The sequence below is a fragment of the Pleurodeles waltl genome, unplaced genomic scaffold (genome assembly GCF_031143425.1).
Source record: "Pleurodeles waltl isolate 20211129_DDA unplaced genomic scaffold, aPleWal1.hap1.20221129 scaffold_125, whole genome shotgun sequence".
Taxonomy (NCBI): domain Eukaryota; kingdom Metazoa; phylum Chordata; class Amphibia; order Caudata; family Salamandridae; genus Pleurodeles; species Pleurodeles waltl.
The window spans coordinates 777,884-796,255 of NW_027149831.1; the positions used below are offsets into that span (position 1 = coordinate 777,884).

The window sequence follows — 18,372 nt, forward strand, 5'->3', positions numbered from 1 at the left end:
TTTTCCATATTGAACTTTGGGCAGTTGTCTTTCATCCAGCTGGTGACATCTCATACAGTTGTGGAACTTGGTCTTGGTGTTGGTGGTGGCTTCGGAGAGGGATCCATATGAGAGTGACTCCTTTGATGCCTATGTTCTGTAGCCTTGTGATGAGTGTGTGGTGAGAGACCAAATCAAAGGCAGCTGAGAGGTCTAGGACAATCAGAGCCGCAGTCTCTCCTCCGGCGAGTAGGGCTCGGATCTCATCTATAGCTGCAAGGGCTGCCTCAGTGCTGTGGTTGCTGCGGAACCCAAATTGGGAGAAGTCATGTAGGAGGTTCTGTTCCAGATGTGAGGCCATTAGTCATGCCTCAATGGGCTTTGAACACTGTACTCACATTTCTGATGTGCATGCCCATTGAGATGCTGCACAACTGCCCTCTCAGGCTGATAACCATCAAGACCGGCCAGACGTAAGTAATACCTTATTTGTTATAATTAGTTAAAATTGTTACAAAAGTCATGATATGTGAGAGTATAGATAAAACAACATTCATCGGCCATTAGAACAGTAGAATGCTATGCAGTGTTATTTGTCAGTTTGGAGGGGCTCTAAAAGAACAATGAGGAATAAAAGAAAAAATGTGTCTATTCAGCCTGATCCCAGACCGTTAAACCGAACTTGTGCTGAGAAGCCCTTTCTAGCTGTCAGCAATAAGCAGAACAACACTGAAGTGCAATGTGCTGGCAGGGCACTCAGAGGTGCTAGTGTGTCAAGAGTGGCAGGCAAGGACGAAAATGACAAAGGAGCCTGCCAGACGGAGCATGTGCTCATAACAGTTTTGAGCATCTGAAAGGGATGACAAGTCAAAGGTGCCAATAGTGGAGCCATTAACTGTGTATTTGGATCTTACAAACAAGCAGCAAGGGTGCACAGACACTGCAGTGCTTAGTGTTAATTGTAGACATAGGTCCTCACTATGAATATGGCGGTCTTCGGACTGCCACACTCGTGGTGGTGGTCTTACCACCGCGGGCCTGGTGGTGGAGACCGCCATATTACGAGTGTGGCGGTTTGGCTCCTGCCAAACTGCCACAATGCCTTCGGTACTGCCAGAGCGGTCCGACCACCGGGCCAGAGGTGAGCAGCCGGGGGTCACGGTAACACTGCTAGCGGTATTACGAGGTGGCGGTCCGCCAGTGTTTTCACAGCGGTCACACCGCCACAAAAAACCCTGGCGGAAACGCTGCCAGAGACAGGAAAATCCTTTCCTGTCGCCAGCACACGCACCCTCGCTGAATCCCCTCCCGTTCTAGGGCACCCCCCCCCCGCTTCCAGTACTCACTCCCTGCACCCCACCTTCCCGTACTCACTTTCCTCACCCCGCCTTCCTGCATACACACGCACCCCCTTCACATCGCATACACTCCCTCTTCACATCACATACACTCCACCTTCACCTCGCATACACGTCCCCCTCCACACCTACATGCACGCACACCCACTTACACACGCACTCACACCTACATTCACGCATCCCCCTCACACACGCACATACATACATGCACTTACACATGCACACACACAACACCCCCCACCCTCCTCCCCTGTCAGCCGATCACTTACCTCGTCCGTTGAGGGGGTCATGTGGGAGGAGATTGGTCATGGCACTTCCACTGCCGGCAGGACACCGCCGCGCGAATTATTGGTTGGAATATGGCGGGCGGCGTCCTTTTGGCAGGCGGTGCCGGCGGTGAAACCGCCAACACGACTGCTGATGGATTTCTGCCATTGTTTTAGGAGGCTGTAAACGTGCTCATTGCAAGTCTTCCTGTTTTTTTATACTGCCATGCACACCGTTGTGTAATTTTCTGGCTATTACGCTTTTATGGCGAAGCTCCTCAGTCCCAATTCCTTTTGTAGAAGCGAGTGGCCTACCTCAAAGTTCTTTTGCTCTCTTTCACCTATGCACTGTAGGGTTGTCGCATGCAGCACTCCTTTTCCTTGAGAGCCGGATGCGAGCTGGTTGATCTTCTTTGAAGCAGTTGATACAATGCTGCTGCTATTGATGACCAGTGTGAGAATATGTCCGCACGAGAACGATTGGTGTTTTCTTACTGCCAGTTGCTTTTCCATTCTGTCAAGTGCGAGGTGTCTATTTTGTTCCATTACACTCTTCAATGCAGTTTTGCACCGGCTTGCACCATTTTTTAGCACCAGCTGGGCACTATATTTATGGAATGGTGCAAGACAGTGCAAAGGGTAGGCTAGCGTAAAAAAAAGGACGTTAGGCAGGTTAGAGTCAAAATAAATGACTCTAACCAGATTAGCGTCATTTTTTGATGCTAAGGGGCATATTTATACTCTGCACTGAATTAGCATCACTTTTTTTTTTTACTCTAATTCGGTGCAAAACTAACTCCATATTTATACTTTGGTGCTAGACCCATTTAGTGCCAAATTTATGGAGTTAGTCATTTTTTGGAAGTGGAAACCTACCTTGCATTAATGAGATGCAAGGTAGGCGTTCCAGTGCAAAAAAATGACTGTATGGCCTTAACTCCATATTTAGACTCCCATGTAAAAATGGTGCAAGGGAGGGAGGCGGGGTCAAAAAGAAAGCTTTGTCCCATTTTTTTAAGTCTGTGTCAGGGCAGGCGTTAGGGGACCTGTGGGCCTATTTCCATGGTGGAACACCATAGAATAAGCCCACAGGTGCCCTCCCCAGTCCCCAGGGGCACCCCAACCCACACCAGAGGTACTGCGGAGGATGGGGGACCCCATCCCAGGTAAGTACAGGTAAGATTGCATTTTATTTTTGAAAGTGCCATATGGGTCCTTGAAATGGGCCCCTATACATGGCACAGGGTGCAATGGCCATGCCCAGGGGACCCTTGTCCTCTGTGCCGTCCATTGGGGTGGTGGGCGTGACTCCTGCCTTTTCTAAGGCAGGAGTCATGTGGCATGGTAGGGTTAGCACCATAAAATGATGCTAATCTGGTTAGAGTCACTTGTTTTACTCAAACCTGCCTAAAGTCATTTTTTGGTGCTAAACCCTCTTCTTCTATACTGCCAGCCCCACCCGACTAAAGTCATTTCTTTTTTACTCTAGCCTACCCTTTGCACCGGCTTGCACCATTCCATAAATATGGTGCCCGGCTGGTGCACAGAAATGGTGCAAGCCGGTGCTAAACTTTTTGGTGCAAAACTGAGTTAGTGCAGTTTTGCAGCAAAAAGTATAAATAAGTGCCAATATTTCGTAAGTTTGCACCACTTTTGCGTCAAAAAATGACCTTAATGTGGTGCAAAAAAAGTATAAATCAGGGCCTTGGTGCTAGACAGGTCTAGCACCAAAGTATAAATATGGAGTTAGTTTTGCACCGAATTAGAGTAAAAAAAAAATGACACTAATTCGGTGCAAACAGAGTATAAATATGCCGCAGAGTATAAATATGCCCCTAAATATGGCGTTAAGGTCATAGAGTCATGTTTTGCACGGGAACGCCTACCTTGCATCTCATTAAGGCAAGGTAGGTCTCCACTTCCAGAAAATGACTTTAACTCCATAAATTTGGCGCTAGACGGGTCTAGCGCCAAAGTATAAATATGGAGTTAGTTTTGCACCGATTTAGAGTTAAAAAAAATTATGCTAATTCGGTGCAAACAGAGTATAAATATGCCTCTTAGCGAAGCATTGGATTGCCCCGGAGACACCGACACTGCTGGAATGGGAAAGGGTTATGGACCTTTATATGACAGCGGAGAGGGTCAGATATAAGATTAGAAGCTGCACACGCAAATGAAGAAAATATGGGGCACCTGGACGGAATATTATGGCCTAGACACGTAAGATGCAACTCAAGAAGAGGGTCTGATTGGGACACTTGATCGACTGGGTTGGACCCCACACCCGTTCAACCCCCACGACGATGTCAAGTGATTATTTATTGTCAACAGTGTGTAAGACCTCTGATGGTACAAATGTTCTACCGCAGTTTCCGAAATTTTATTATGAACACCTGTTGGTGCACTGTCTGTTACAACTTAAAAAATGCAATAACATATTTTTTTAAAAAGGATGTTATAGGATTCGCGCCCCTGCCAGGCACAGAATTGTTGTCAATGATGCCATTTCATATGTTGCAGTGATGTTATCAATGATGTCATAGAACGTGGCAAAGGGGCGGATTACAGTTCCTTTAGGGCACAAGTTATTGTTAATTGTGCTAACGGAAGTCGTGGATTTCAGTGGCTTTCTTAGTATAAAGCAGTTGTCTTAACTGACAATTTTTCCTAAACTATAATGTCCCTTTAACCCTTGGGTTTTTACAGTGAATTATTTCTAATAGTTTTTTAATGTAAAGCAGAGTACAGTAAGATATTATTACAATTCCTAACTATAACGTCTATTTGTTTTGCAGTAAATATCAACTTTGTATTTTTACAGAGTAAGATGTTGATCGCCGTTAGCCAGACCCTGGGCCTCACCCCCCGGGGTGCACCGAGGGCGCCGAATCCTCGGCCACACACAGCTCACTGTGCCACAGAACTAACAAAAAGTGTCATTTTAAGTCGGGCAGACATACGGGCTTTGTCAAAGGGTCAGCACACCCAAAAAATATAAAGCGGCAGGCCTATTGGCTTTCTCAATAAGATACCAGTCACTATAATGAAATGGATATTTTATAAATCCAACCATTGCAGTGTTTAGTGATTGTATTTTCAATAAAGCATTTAAAAAAACATGAATGTGTCTTTAAGCCTTTTTTAAACATTTTTCAGGCCACAAAGTTTAGGCGTAGAACTAACCACAAGGGGTTCCCACACTCCAGCTGAGGACCACGCAGCTTCAAGTCAGAGTGCTTTACAAATATGGCATGCTGTCCTGGGGGTCGTGGATTCAATGACCCAGGAGACCTGCTGTGGGTTTTTCTTAATGTTACTGGAGTTTGGGGGGGTGGGGGGAGAAGGGGGCTGCTCGCGTCCTGCAGCCCTCCAGGACATTACAAACAATGCTTCATGGGGCACTGCCAGGGTCCAGCAGTAGCTGTTGCCGGGCATTATGGTGTGCTTCTTGCCTGGGGCAGTGAATAATAAAATGGTGCCTCCTGCTCCTAAATTATAATATTTTTTTCGAGGGGGAGGTGCCACGGTCCCACCCAAGACACACATACTTTATTTTAACTTTGAGGCCGTAGAGCGCGCCCCAAAGCCCCACACTCTCTACTGACTCTCCAGCCAGCACTTATACAGGCATCCCCCCCTTATTGTACCGCAGGTGCCCATCCGGTGCCCCCTCACCATTAGTGGGTATTGGGGGCCCCAGGGAGTGCCCCATGACTCCTGTGGCCCTGCTGATTCCCCATCCTGGGTACCGATAGGAGACAGACATTTTTCTTTTCCCTGGGTGCCTTTGTGTTGAGCGGGGGCACGCACACCTTTATTTTTAACTTGGGGACCGCGGGTTGGAGGCTTGCAGAGGAGTGAGCGCAAGGTCTGGCCACAGGCCATACTTTACATAAGCCAACCCGCCGGAAGAGCGTCACACATGCTACATACAGAATATAATCAAACCTTTTTTGTGAACTTTATCATTTTTGAGTGGGCCTATAGTTGGATATGGTAGGAAGAGCCTAACTTACGTAAAAATAAAACTGAGACATTCACTAAAAAGGTGCGACGGGTAAAGTAATGTCCTAGGTGCTGAACTGTGACAAGAACTAGTGTTTAAAAACCTCAAAGCCACTGAAATGTGCGAGTCATGGTTTAATGAACTCTACACTGCACCTGCTAGTGCACTACTTATATCTTCACATATTACATCACTCATGATATTCCATCAATGTGGCATTTTTGTCCATCTCAGCAAACGCTGAGGTTATGAAACAGAATCCTAGTAGGTAATGCCGGCTCCAGACGTCGATGCCCCATTCCTGAAGCAGATGAGCACCTTGGCAGAGGCGGATGGAAGAGGGGTCTGGAGAGGAAGGGGGCAGAGATGAGCAGTGGTCTTCTCTGAGTCTGGCAGGTTGCTTGTTACGAGGGTCTCGTCCTGGAGCGTGATTGGTCAGAGGATGGGCAGATAGTAGATGAGAGGCTGTAACAATGTGCATGGGTCCGGCTCACTCCTGCGCGGCTGCCTCCTGTTCTCTGGGTGCTGAGCCGGCTCAGCCATCGGGGCTGGTATGTTATATTCTCCAAGTAGCTGAAGCCGGCGGTACCAGGTGATGGGCCTCATTGAACGGACATACTCACCAACGTAGCACGGAGTCTGGAAAACGTAATCTACCTGACGTGTGCATTTCTCGCTGCTTTCACGTCCCACGAACACGTTCAGACAGAAATCCTAAGCAGACCACAATGGACAGGACGGACCCCCGGAGGTCCCTTCCGGCAGGACAGTCCTGAGGCTTCATCTGCTCAGAGCATTGTCACATGTGTGTGACTTGTTACCAGAGGCAGCAGTGTGCAGTGGTGAGAAGGCAGCTCGCACCTGGTTTGTGCACTCACTGCAGGGTGAGGCAGCAGCTCTCTGGTCTTCATGCTCAGTGCGCAGGAAGGTGTCACTCACTGCAGGGTCAGGCAGCAGCTCTCTGGTCTTCATGCTCAGTGCGCAGGAAGGTGTCACTCACTGCAGGGCGAGGCAGCAGCTGTGGTCTTCATGCTCAGTGTGCAGGAAGGTGTCACTCACTGCAGGGTCAGGCAGCAGCTCTCTGGACTTCATGCTCAGTGCGCAGGAAGGTGTCACTCACTGCAGGGTGAGGTAGCAGCTCTCTGGTCTTCATGCTCAGTGCGCAGGAAGGTGTCACTCACTGCAGCATGAGGCAGCAGCTCTCTGGTCTTCATGCTCAGTGCGCAGGAATGTGTCACTCACTGCAGGGTGAGGCAGCAGCTCTCTGGTCTTCATGCTCAGTGCGCAGGAAGGTGCCACTCACTGCAGGGTGAGGCAGCAGCTCACTGGTCTTCATGCTCAGTGCGCAGGAAGGTGTTTCACACTGCAGGGTGAGGCAGAAGCTCTGGTCTTCATGCTCAGTGCGCAGGAAGGTGTCACTCACTGCAGGGTGAGGCAGCAGCTCTCTGGTCTTCATGCTCAGTGCGTAGGAAGGTGTCACTCACTGCAGGGTGAGGCAGCAGCTCTGGTCTTCATGCTCAGTGCGCAGGAAGGTGTCACTCACTGCAGGGTCAGGCAGCAGCTCTCTGGTCTTCATGCTCAGTGCGCAGGAAGGTGTCACTCACTGCAGGGTCAGGCAGCAGCTCTCTGGTCTTCATGCTCAGCGCGCAGGAAGGTGTCACTCACTGCAGGGTGAGGCAGCAGCTCTCTGGTGTTCATGCTCAGTGCGCAGGAATGTGTTACTCACTGCAGGGTCAGGCAGCAGCTCTCTGGTCTTCATGCTAAGTGCGCAGGAATGTGTTACTGCGGGGCAAGGCAGCAGTTCTCTGGTCTTCATGCTCAGTGTGCAGGAAGGAGTCACTCACTGCAGGGTGAGGCAGCAGCTCTCTGGTCTTCATGCTCAGTGCGCAGGAAGCTGTCACTCACTGCAGGGCGAGGCAGCAGCTCTCTGGTCTTCATGCTCAGTGCGCAGGAAGGTGTCACTCACTGCAGGGTCAGGCAGCAGCTCTTTGGTCTTCATGCTCAGTGCGCAGGAATGTGTCACTCTCTGCAGGGTCAGGCAGCAGCTCTCTGGTCTTCATTCTCAGTGCGCTGGAAGGTGTCCCTCACTGCAGGGTGAGGCAGCAGCTCTCTGGTCTTTATGCTCAGTGCGCAGGAAGGTGACTGTCCCCATGTGGTCCAGACCCTGGTTACGTGGAGTGGTGTTCTGTGGGTTGCGCAGAGCACCTTGTTTGAGAGGCAGCAGTCGGGACATGGAAGGTTGCATAGGAAGAAGGATGTCAAGGTGTGTGCATTGGTGAGATGCATGTTCAAAGACCGCCTTCTCTCTGAAGATATAGTTGCAGCTAGCCTTATACATACCCCTTCCCAAGATGGTGCCTTTTCCAGGATACATCTCACTTGCCATGATTTCTGTGCCTGATGTTTTTCTCTGCTCTGCAAGTAATTTCATAATACTCTGATCCTGGGAATATACTCTCCTGAATATTAATTATTTGGAGAGTCTGGAACACTGACTCAATCTTATGAAGACCTGAAACCTTTTCATGTATATAAAATATACTGGATCGAGAAAGTCAGAAAGAAACCAAGGAAAAAGCAGCTGTGATAGAAATGGAAAGGAGAATGAAAACCTGAAGTGGACCAGCTCTGGAGCAGGTTTGAAAGGCAGCTGCTGACCCTTGGGTGGGTGATTGCTATTTTTGAGCAGGAGGAGCGAGGAGCAGCCGCCAGGAGCCCAGACGCTGTCGAGAAAGCAGCCCCAGGTGAGAGTGACTCACAGCTTGCACCTGCGGACCTTTGCATGGTCTTCTGAAAGCCAGGAAATGTGGAACCGCAGACACCTCACACTGTTGTCTTCACACCTGGGGTGTCTCCTCCTCCCTGTAAGCTGGTATGCTTACAGGGAAATACACACTGCTCAGCTCCCCCATCCTGCTCAAGGTGGCCCATCATGCCAACTCCTATTCCCTCTACTGTGTAGCCGTCTGGGAGGAACACACAAAAGCCAACTGCCAGCTATCATGTCACCCAGGAAACAAGCGGCAGACACCAAATGGTTAGAACATGAAAATTACTTTCTAAGCGTGTCATTTTCAGAATGGTAACTTAAAATCTAACTTTGCCATTAAAGAGGATTTTAAACAGCTTCTTAGACACCAAAGATAACATTTCTACCCACTCACAAGCAAAAGTACCACTTATTAAATGTAATAAGGTAACCCTGTATTATCCTACGGGAGAAGAAAGCTCACAAGAGTGAAAAACAAATTTGTGAGTTTTCCACTACCTGGACATGTAAAATTTAAACATACATGCCAAATTCTGAAATACAATGAAACTGCCATATGGGCTGTTTAGGCCATATCCTAGGGGTGATGTTATATAAAATGCATTTTAAGATTGGAAAAGGGGTTATTTTGCCAAGTTGAATTGGCAGCCCTTTAAATCATCTCTCAGAGTTGCAATGGTAGGCCTGAGAGATGTTTTAAAGGGCTAATTTAGTGAGTGGCATAACAAGTGCTACAGGCCCACTAGTACAATTTAATTTACAGGCTCTGAGTACATATAGCACCACTTTAATTGGGACTTATAAGTAAATAAGATGTGCTATTTTGGTACAATCCCCAAATCTGCACAAGCAGTTTGGAACTGGTTAGCCATAGTAAATTGCACAGAGACCTAAGGCCAATAAAAACAAATTCAGAAAACTAGGTGGGATGAAGGCAAAACATTTGCCTTCCATCACTTTCCTTGTTCACCCTGATCCTCCTGCGTTGTTGCCTATCATGTCCTCTCACTTCACCTTCAGCGTTATGTTGCTTGCCCGGGCCCCATCTGCATTGATGCTTGCTGCATCGTTGTGGCCTGCCCTGTTATTGTTGTTTGCCCCTGCCCTCCTCCTGCATTGTGTTGCTTACCTTGGTGGCTGCTTGCCCCATAATTGTTGCGTGCCCCATTGTTATTGGTTGCTCCATCATTGTTGCTTGCCCATGATTGTTGCTTGCCCTGTTGTTTGACCTGCCCCCTGCTCCCCTTCCGTGTTTTGTTGCTTGGCCTGACCCCCCACTTTGTACTGCTTGCCCAGTCCTCTCACCCTATCTTCTGCATTGTTGTTGCGCACCCCATTGTTGATGTTTGGCCTGTTGCTTTTGCTTGACCCATTGTTGTGCGTCTATTTGTTGTTGTTTGCCTTGTTCCTCCTGCTCCCGGGTTGTGTTGCTTGCCCCGTCCCCCTGCCCACTCCCTGCATTGCGTAGTTTCCCCCCTTCACCTCCTGGCACCTTCCCACCCCCACCCGCGCTGTTGATGTTTGCTCTGCCCACCTGCATTGTGTTGCTTGCCTGTGTTGTGTCCTTCACGATTTCCCCCTTCCGGTGTTGTGCTGCTTACCCCTCGTTCCCCCGCCAGAAAAAAAGCATGCTGTGTCATGCCACTTTTTCCTTACTTTTAGGTGTGCTGTGCGGCAGCTGTCTGCTGTACAACATAGCTCAAAGATGTTGACAAAGTCAATGGATCTTGCATAGAAAGACCTGTTAGCTTTGCCAGTGCTTGTTGACTATTAAGGCTAAAGCCTCATACTTTGCCTAAGCGGTTCATTTCTTTTGTTAGGTGGCTCAAAACACCAAGATGTTGTCCGCGTATGGGGCACATTTGTGGTTATTCCTGATAAATTTTATTCCTGTAAAGTGAGTGTGGCACCTCACTCTGTCTGCCTTTGGCTCTATATACAGTGTGAAAATGATAGTAGAGAGGGGGCCGCCCTGTTTTACGCCCCGGAGTATGTTTAGTGGTGGTGGCATTGCTCCATGTATGCTCAGTACTGTTTGTGGATTGGCGTAGCTGTTAAAGACCCATCTAACCAAGGTTCGGCCAAATTCAATCAAGTTTTTCTCATGGGCTAGTATGTTTGTGAATATATTGCCATCCACATTCAGGAGATTGCCATTGACAGAAATGCACCATATTTACAAGATACAGTGCAGTTTTGCCCTTTTCCCCTGTGCTGGTGCACAAATTGCTGCCTAGCACCAGCGCAGCAGGCCTCGAAAAATCATAAAAATGTTACTAGACCAGCAGGTCGAGTAAATTGAATAATCTACTTGATGTAACTGTAATGTACTTGACCTATAAACAGGTCTCAAATTGTGTGATCCTAGGGAAATAGTTTACAGAGTTGCCTTTATCTTCATTCTCACACATGGTTGCACCTTCAAATGTGTGAGCTCAGCATTCCTGCAGTACAGAAAAACCTCTTTTGTTTGATTAAGTAGACCAAAGAGTTTGCTTCATATTTCACAAGAATCTAGCCCACATATAGGGGACACATGATCCATGATTTGCTTTTAGTTTACTTATAGCATTACCATCTGGGCAGGAGTGTTTCTCAGTTTGTTTAAACACTCACTTTAAAAAAATATATTACTAAACCATGATGTGGTAGCATACTGTCATCTAGTGTTTTGAACCCTTCACAGGTGAGTAGTTGCGCTCTACAAAAACTGACTGACTGATCTACACATAGTGAATTACCAAGAAATGTCCAAAAACCTTTCCACTAACTTGCAGATTTACTGATAAAACTATATACTGTATTAACAATCTGTGAAAATCGGGTTTCAGAAAATATATCCCTTGCACATCAACACTTATGTATTCTGATTTGTTTTCATCCTATTACAATATTTTTTCATCATGCAGAAATACAAAAACAAATTCCTTTCACAACTACTGATATATTTTTTGAAATGTTTGTACAGTTGACTTAGTCATTTAAATGTTGTGTGTTAAGAAAAACCTGGCACCCTGTAGCCTGTTTATTTCACACTCTAAACAGCAGGTCAGACACCCTGTAGCCTGTTATTTCACACTCTAAACAGCAGGTCAGACAGTTCACCTTACAAAATCCTGCTACTCTGCAGTCAGAAAGAAAATTAATTGCAAGACAAACTGACTCTTGACCTCTGTCTGTGAACACAGAGCAGATGTGACATGCAAGAACATGATTTAAAAACTTATTTTATTGCACCTCTACTGTCCGACGGAACAGAACACTTGTTCTTTGTCAACTTGTCAGAAGGGGCGAGTAAATCCTAAAAATAGCTCGACCTGATCAAATATGACTCGCCATAGCGAGTGGTCAAGTAGATTTTTAGAGCCCTGTGCAGTACACTTGAAAAGAGGAAACAACGTGGATAATTAAAATTAAAATAAAAGTTATTTCTCCTTGTAGCGCCTGCTGCGCACTGGGAAGTACAGTTTTGATGCATTCCCAGGTTTAGATTCTTGTAAATTTCAGAATGCGTCAATACCCATGGGTCATCAATCAATCAATTCCCTTTTTGTATTGGGCTGCACTGTCACCCCAAGGGGTATCTGTGCACTGAACACCCACGGCACCACCCATGGTACACCTCCCTTACACAGTGTTAGGCAACGCAGCAACTTGTGCTGCAATGCCTTACACAATATCTACAAGGCAATGAGAAGCCACGCAAAGTGGCTTTGTGTGGCCTTGTAGATATGGGTCTGCGCTATGTGCTGCTGGTGCGTCACCAAAAGTGATGACCAGCGGCATACAGGGCTTGTAAATAAGCCCCTTGGTGTCCAAACTTTGGAACTTCCCTTTCCATTCATCTTAGGAGAAATGGAAACTTATCAAGTTGTAGGAAGCAGCTGAAAACGTATCTCTTCAGTTAAACAGTGTATTTCCTGACCAATTCTGTTAGTGCTGGATTGCCCGACTTGGGTAGCCAAGTGCTCTACAAAACCCTGCTAATAATAATAATTCACTACATAGGAATGATCATAGTTTGCGATAACCCGGGGCCTGGTATTGAAATAAAGAACTGAGAGCATTTACACGCCCCAGATCTCGTGGAGACGTACAGATAGTCACAGTGTGAATAGAATCTAGACCTAAGGAATGATACATGAAGGCAGAGTATCTGACAGGAGAACATGAGACTGCGTCTGTCAAGCGGCGAGCAGGGATAATCCTTGGGTAAATAATGCTGTTATTGTGTTAATTGCTTTGAAGTGCAATTTTTAAGAAACTGAACCATAACATTGGGGCTGTAGGGCGATAAAGTGTTCTGTATAACAGTATGGAGGAGCCATCCGAGCCAGGTGCATTATTTATTTATTTGGAGCTTGGCTGTACTTGCTATGACTTCCTCTGTCCGTATAGAGCAGTCAGGCTCTTTTGCATGTGACACAATGAGTGATGTTAAATTGGTTGATGCTCGACAGTTGCGTATAAGTTCCAGGGGCTTGGCCTCAGCTGTATACAGCATATGATAGCTCCTGAACGCATTTGAGATGCCCGACCCAGCTGTTATTTTGAGTCCTCTGGTCTCCTTCACCCTAGATTTGTAAAATATAATCTTGCCTGCTTTATTCCCACCCATTCTTTGGTGCTTCGTAATTCGTAGTGTGGTTTGTTTGTGTCTATCATTTCCATGTGGGCTCTGAGGACTAGAACTGTATGCCATTTTTTGAAGCTGCTGGTTCTCTTATGAATTACCTGTAATTCTTCCATTTTTAGTTCCAGTTTGTCTCTTTTGTTCTTGTATAATCTTATTTTGCCTGGTTTCTATCGCAGCCAAGTTGTCCTTTATAACCTCACCTAATGGGTTTTCCAGAAAGTGAAGATGTCCTGGGAGTCGCTGTCCCTTATATAAAGGCTGTCTGTTCTTGGGTCTCTTCTCTTATAGGTTTGCTTTGTACCCTTTTATCCCGTAGTCGCTACTGTTCTTGAATGCAGTTTTGTAGTGGGATGTTGACGTTATGGGTACTTGCTCTGCCAGAGACATTGGGCCTATCTCTGAGAAGGCCTATGGTGCTGATGTAATAGTCTAGTCATGTGTAGGTTGGATGTAACGCAGAGAAGAAAGAATAATATCTCTTGGCAGGTGTAATGCTTGATGTAAGTCCACTTCAAAGACCATTTGTGCCCTTTTCGTGTAAATGTGTGTTGGAAACTGACTTCTTTGCAGATGTCTTCCCACCCATTTGAAATGCTAGATGTTGGTTTTCGACTCTGATAGTGCACTGAAGCCTGCTAAACCAGCTCCTGTGCCAGCGTTCTTTGCCCTAAAACCAACCTACTCAATTATGGAACAATTGGCAGGACTTTAGTACTCCCGTAAGTCCCTAGTAAATGGTGCCCCCGGTACCTAGGGCATGGGTACTAAAGAGGGTCCCTAAGGGCTGCAGCATGTATTGTGCCACCCTAAGCAGCCTCCATACAAATTACACACAGCCAGCTATTGCCGACTGCGTGTCATGGTGCAAGCCAAGAGTGAAAACACAGCATGGCACGCTCGTTGTGTGCCATGCCAAACGCCATGCATTTTTATATGTAAGTCACCCTACAGCAGGCCGTAGGAGCCCTAGGGCAGGGTGCATTATAATACATGTGAAGGCCTGTCTGTGTGAGCAGATCTGACCCTGTGATGCCCAGTTCAATCGCAAGATATTTCAAGTGAACAAGGAAGCCATCTTAAGGTATCTACTGAGCATTGGTCATAATGAGTTACCCAACTATATAATGGCTTCACTGAAACCTATGGTGTTTGGTATCAAACACCTCATCTTAATAAATCCTGACTGATGCCAGTATTGGATTTATTATGACATGCACCCAGAGGCACTTTAGAAGTGCCCCTGAAACCTTCTGGTCCTCTAGTGTGCTGGTTTCAATCAGCCTGCCACCACGGATGACTTTCTGACCCCCCTGGAGGTGAGAGCCCACATTCTCAGAGGCCAGAAACAATGCCTGCTCCATAGGAAGGTGCTGTCACCTCCTCCAGCAGGATGGCTGTTAAAGCTGCATACCAAGGCCAGGGACTTCAAAGTACCTGCAGACATCGCTATGTGATCCTGGCTTCCTGCAGACCTGGGAGAGGGAACCCTCTTCTGTGAAGCACATTTGGTACCAGAGGCCCATTTGGCACCAGGACAGGCAGTAAATTAGCTCTGCAGGTAGGCTTGTTTCACTACCAGGCTAGTCACACCCCTAGGTGGGCTGCCTGATGTGGTCCACGAAGGAAGGGTTCCACCAACTTGTTTTTGGTAGAGCTAGGAATTCTAGAACAGTTCTGTAGTGTAAGGAATACCCACACACAGTTCCATAATTAGTGGTAGACATACATTTAGTTGTTGGTAGGGAACTAGATCATTGTTTTCTGTACTTCCCCCTTTTTATTCTAACTTTGGTAGGGGTGCCAGGTTGTATTAAAGATAATTTTCTTGGGCACCTTGAGACACTTTTAGCAGTTTTGCCTGCCCCGCTCACATCCGCTTAAAAAAAGATCTCTGGCAAAGAGCCCTCTAGTAGGGACCGCCAGTCATTGCAGTGCCACCTGGACGAGGAGCATGGTCCGATAATGAAGCATGTCACCCAGTGGTGATTGAGGGCTACTGTTCCTGTAAGACTAATGCATGTGGTTCCTGAAAAGAACCCCTACCCTAATTGGCAGAATGGAGTCCATTCTTTTGGAACACTGTACCTCATAAGCACCACCTGTGCACCGCCTCTGTTTGTACCTCATAAGCACCTACCTGTGCACCGCCTCTGTTTGTACCTCTCAGACGAGCTTCTAAAAATAAAGCTTGTGATCCCCGATCTGCCAGCCATGGCCATTTGATTATCAGGCTGTTACCTGTTTTCTGCTATGTACAGGTTTCGAGTTGCTCCCCATGTTTTGACTAACAATGAGCTCTGTAGAGTGAGTATGCAGATATAGGGGCGTGGGAGGCAGGTGATGAAAAAGGAATGAAGTAAACCTGGCAATAAGAAATTCCCAAAGGTAGAAATGCTCCATTGACCTGCGGCCAACAGACGCCTCCTCCAGCTCGGCCAAAGGCCCATCTGGCTGCAAAGTAGCCTCCTCGGCACCACACAGACAACACTGAGTCAGATACCCTTGAAAGGAACAAAAAGCAACAGTAGTTTAATATGAACACATCTGTTGGCTGCGGGGATATGTCAGGTCAATTATTGATTGTGATGGATTCACTCTATTAACAGCTAAATGACTGATATTGCTGCTGTTTGTGTGCCTTGTCTGCGCGTATGATGTCTAGGTAGGTATTCCAATGAATCCCTCATTCTGTTTTACAAAAATCCCTGGAAGAAGCTGAAAGTGCAACAGAATCTGAACTTTATCTGCTTTAGGAGGAACTAAAGAAACTCTTGTTTGTGTAAAGTGTCAGGGCCAGAACAAGGTTGTGTCAGCTGCACTAGTTTCAGGGAGATGGAGGGATATTATGGTGATAGAAAATCCACCTCAACTCACGATAATGCTTTAATCTTCCAGGTTTGAAGAAACCAGAAATGCTTGATCCACCCCCAGGGGGCTAATGAAGTGGCAAAGATAACTTAACAAACAACAAGGTAAAGAACGGAGTTGGCAACCTAAAACGACATCAGCGCAAACACACAGGGGAAAAACCAACATTAAGGAAACTTCAAAGAACACACACAGGAAAAACCATTCAAATGTAGCGAATGTGTGTTGCGGTATTGTTCTTTATCGAGCCTAAAACAACATCAGCGAAGGCATACAGGGGAAAAACCTTTCAAGTGCAGTGAATGTATGAAGAGCTTCAGTTTTTTTATCAAAACTAAAACGACATCAACACAAACACATAGGAGAAAAACCATTCAAGTGCAGTGAATGTATCGAGCTTTTGTCAATCATCAGAGCTCCAAAGACATCAGCGAACACACACAGGGGAAAAACCATACCATTGTAGTGAATGTGTGAAGAGCTTCAGTCCGTTATCAAACCTCCAAAAACATCTGCGAACACACACAGGGGAAAAACCATTCAAGTGCAGTGAATGGGAAGAGCTTTAGTTCTTTATCAAACGTAAAACAACATCAACGCAAACACACAGGCGAAAAACCATACCATTGCAGTGAATGCACAAGTAGTTTTAGACTTTCCTCAACATTAAGGAACCATCAAAGAACACACACAGGGGAAAAACCATACCATTGTAGTGAATTTGTGAAGAGCTCCAGTCAGTTATCAAACCTCCAAAAACATCTGCGAACACACATAGGGGAAAAACCATTCAAGCGCAGTGAATGTGGGAAGAGCTTTAGTTTTTTATCAAAACTAAAACAACATCAACGCAAACACACAGACGAAAGTCCATACCATTGCAGTGAATGCACAAGTAGTTTTAGTCTTTCCTCAACATTAAGGAACCATCAAAGGATACACACAGGGGAAAAACCGTACCATTGTAGTGAATGTGTGAAGCGCTTTAGTCAGTTCTCAAACCTACAAACACATCAGCGAACACACACAGGGGAAAAACCATTTAGCTGCAGTGAATGTGTGAAGAGCTTTAGTCAGTTACCAGCCCTAAAAACACATCAGCGATCACACACAGGAAAAAAAACATTCAAATGTAGTGCAATTCTCCAACCTACAAACACAGCAGCTAACACACCATCGCTAAACAAACAGAAATAATGATAGAAATGCAGCACTTTTGGCAGTAATGTAAGTATGACAACAATAGTAACCCATCTGTGGACACACACAGGTGCAAAAAAGTGCAGTTACTGTGAGATGAAGGAATTACCGAAAAAGATACAATTACAAATATGTGGAACATTCAAATACCAGATGATAAAAAGCAGATGATGGAAACCCTGACTAGTCTGAGTGAAGAAAAGAAGAGATATTTGTAGGATTATAAAAGTGTCTGTATGAAACTGGATTATTGGTTGAAGGGAGTGAGAACCCTGTTCGAATATTAATCACAGTCCTTGTCAGGGTGAACTACAAATGTCACTAAATAAACTTGAGATTAAACCTCTAGTTAAGCAGTCAGGCTTAACGTATGGGCAATGTGTAAAGTATTCCAGTAGCACTCTATAAGTAATAAAGTGAAACACAACACAAAAAGAATAAGAGTCCCAAACCAATTAGAAAAATAGAAGATATTTCAATAAATAAAATGGCACCATGACAACAAAAATCCAATCAGTAGAATCGTTTTTATGATTTTACAGTTTTAGTCAAAAATAGCATCAAACGGTGCAAAGCGCCAATTATGGGTATCTGATTGCACAGGAACAGGACACCCTCACCAGTTCAGGGTGACAACAGTGAAGAACGGGCGGATCATGGACCAGGTTTAATTAGTGCCTTTGGTGCGAAGACGCTGTGTTGGACCTGTTGAAGCCACCGTTAAAGGGTTGTGTGGTGCTGTCATGTGAGATTGCATCACCCCGCACCGGGTCTGGTGAAGCGCTGATTGGGAGTGGCTGCTATGTGAAGCTCTGCGTCTGCCCCGGTGGAGCTGAAGATTGGGAGCTGCAGGGTTCTGCGATGCAAATCTCTGCGTCAGGTCCGATAAATCAGGAGCTGGGTGGTCAGTTCTGTGAGGCGCTGTGGCATTGTGCGCTGCATTCAGTGAAACCTTCAGTTGAGCAGTTAGAAGTACACTCTGGCTCTAGCAAAGGGTCCATGATGGGCAGGACAACACTTGGGCGAGGTCATGACTCACAGAGGCCAGCAGACTTTATTCTGTGGCCAGTGGAGCTATTGTTTCTTTTCCACTTTTGATACTTGATCCTTCCCCCATGAGTCTGAACACAATCAAATCCCATCTAATGTAAAAACTTGCTAAACGTGCCACTTTCAAAATAGTAAGTTGAAATATCATTTTACTATTAAAGAAGATTTTAAATTACACTTCAAATGAGTGGAAGAAGTATTTCTCTATCTGTTCTCAAACTGAAGTTATCACTTTA

General features: G+C 46.0%; 1 pseudogene; it reads left to right on the forward strand.

Annotated features, from left to right (window-relative positions):
- Window positions 1–17,083, forward strand: part of LOC138273932 (zinc finger protein 135 pseudogene) — a 73,961-nt pseudogene extending 56,878 nt beyond the window's left edge.
- The last annotated feature ends 1,289 nt before the right edge of the window (window positions 17,084–18,372 follow it).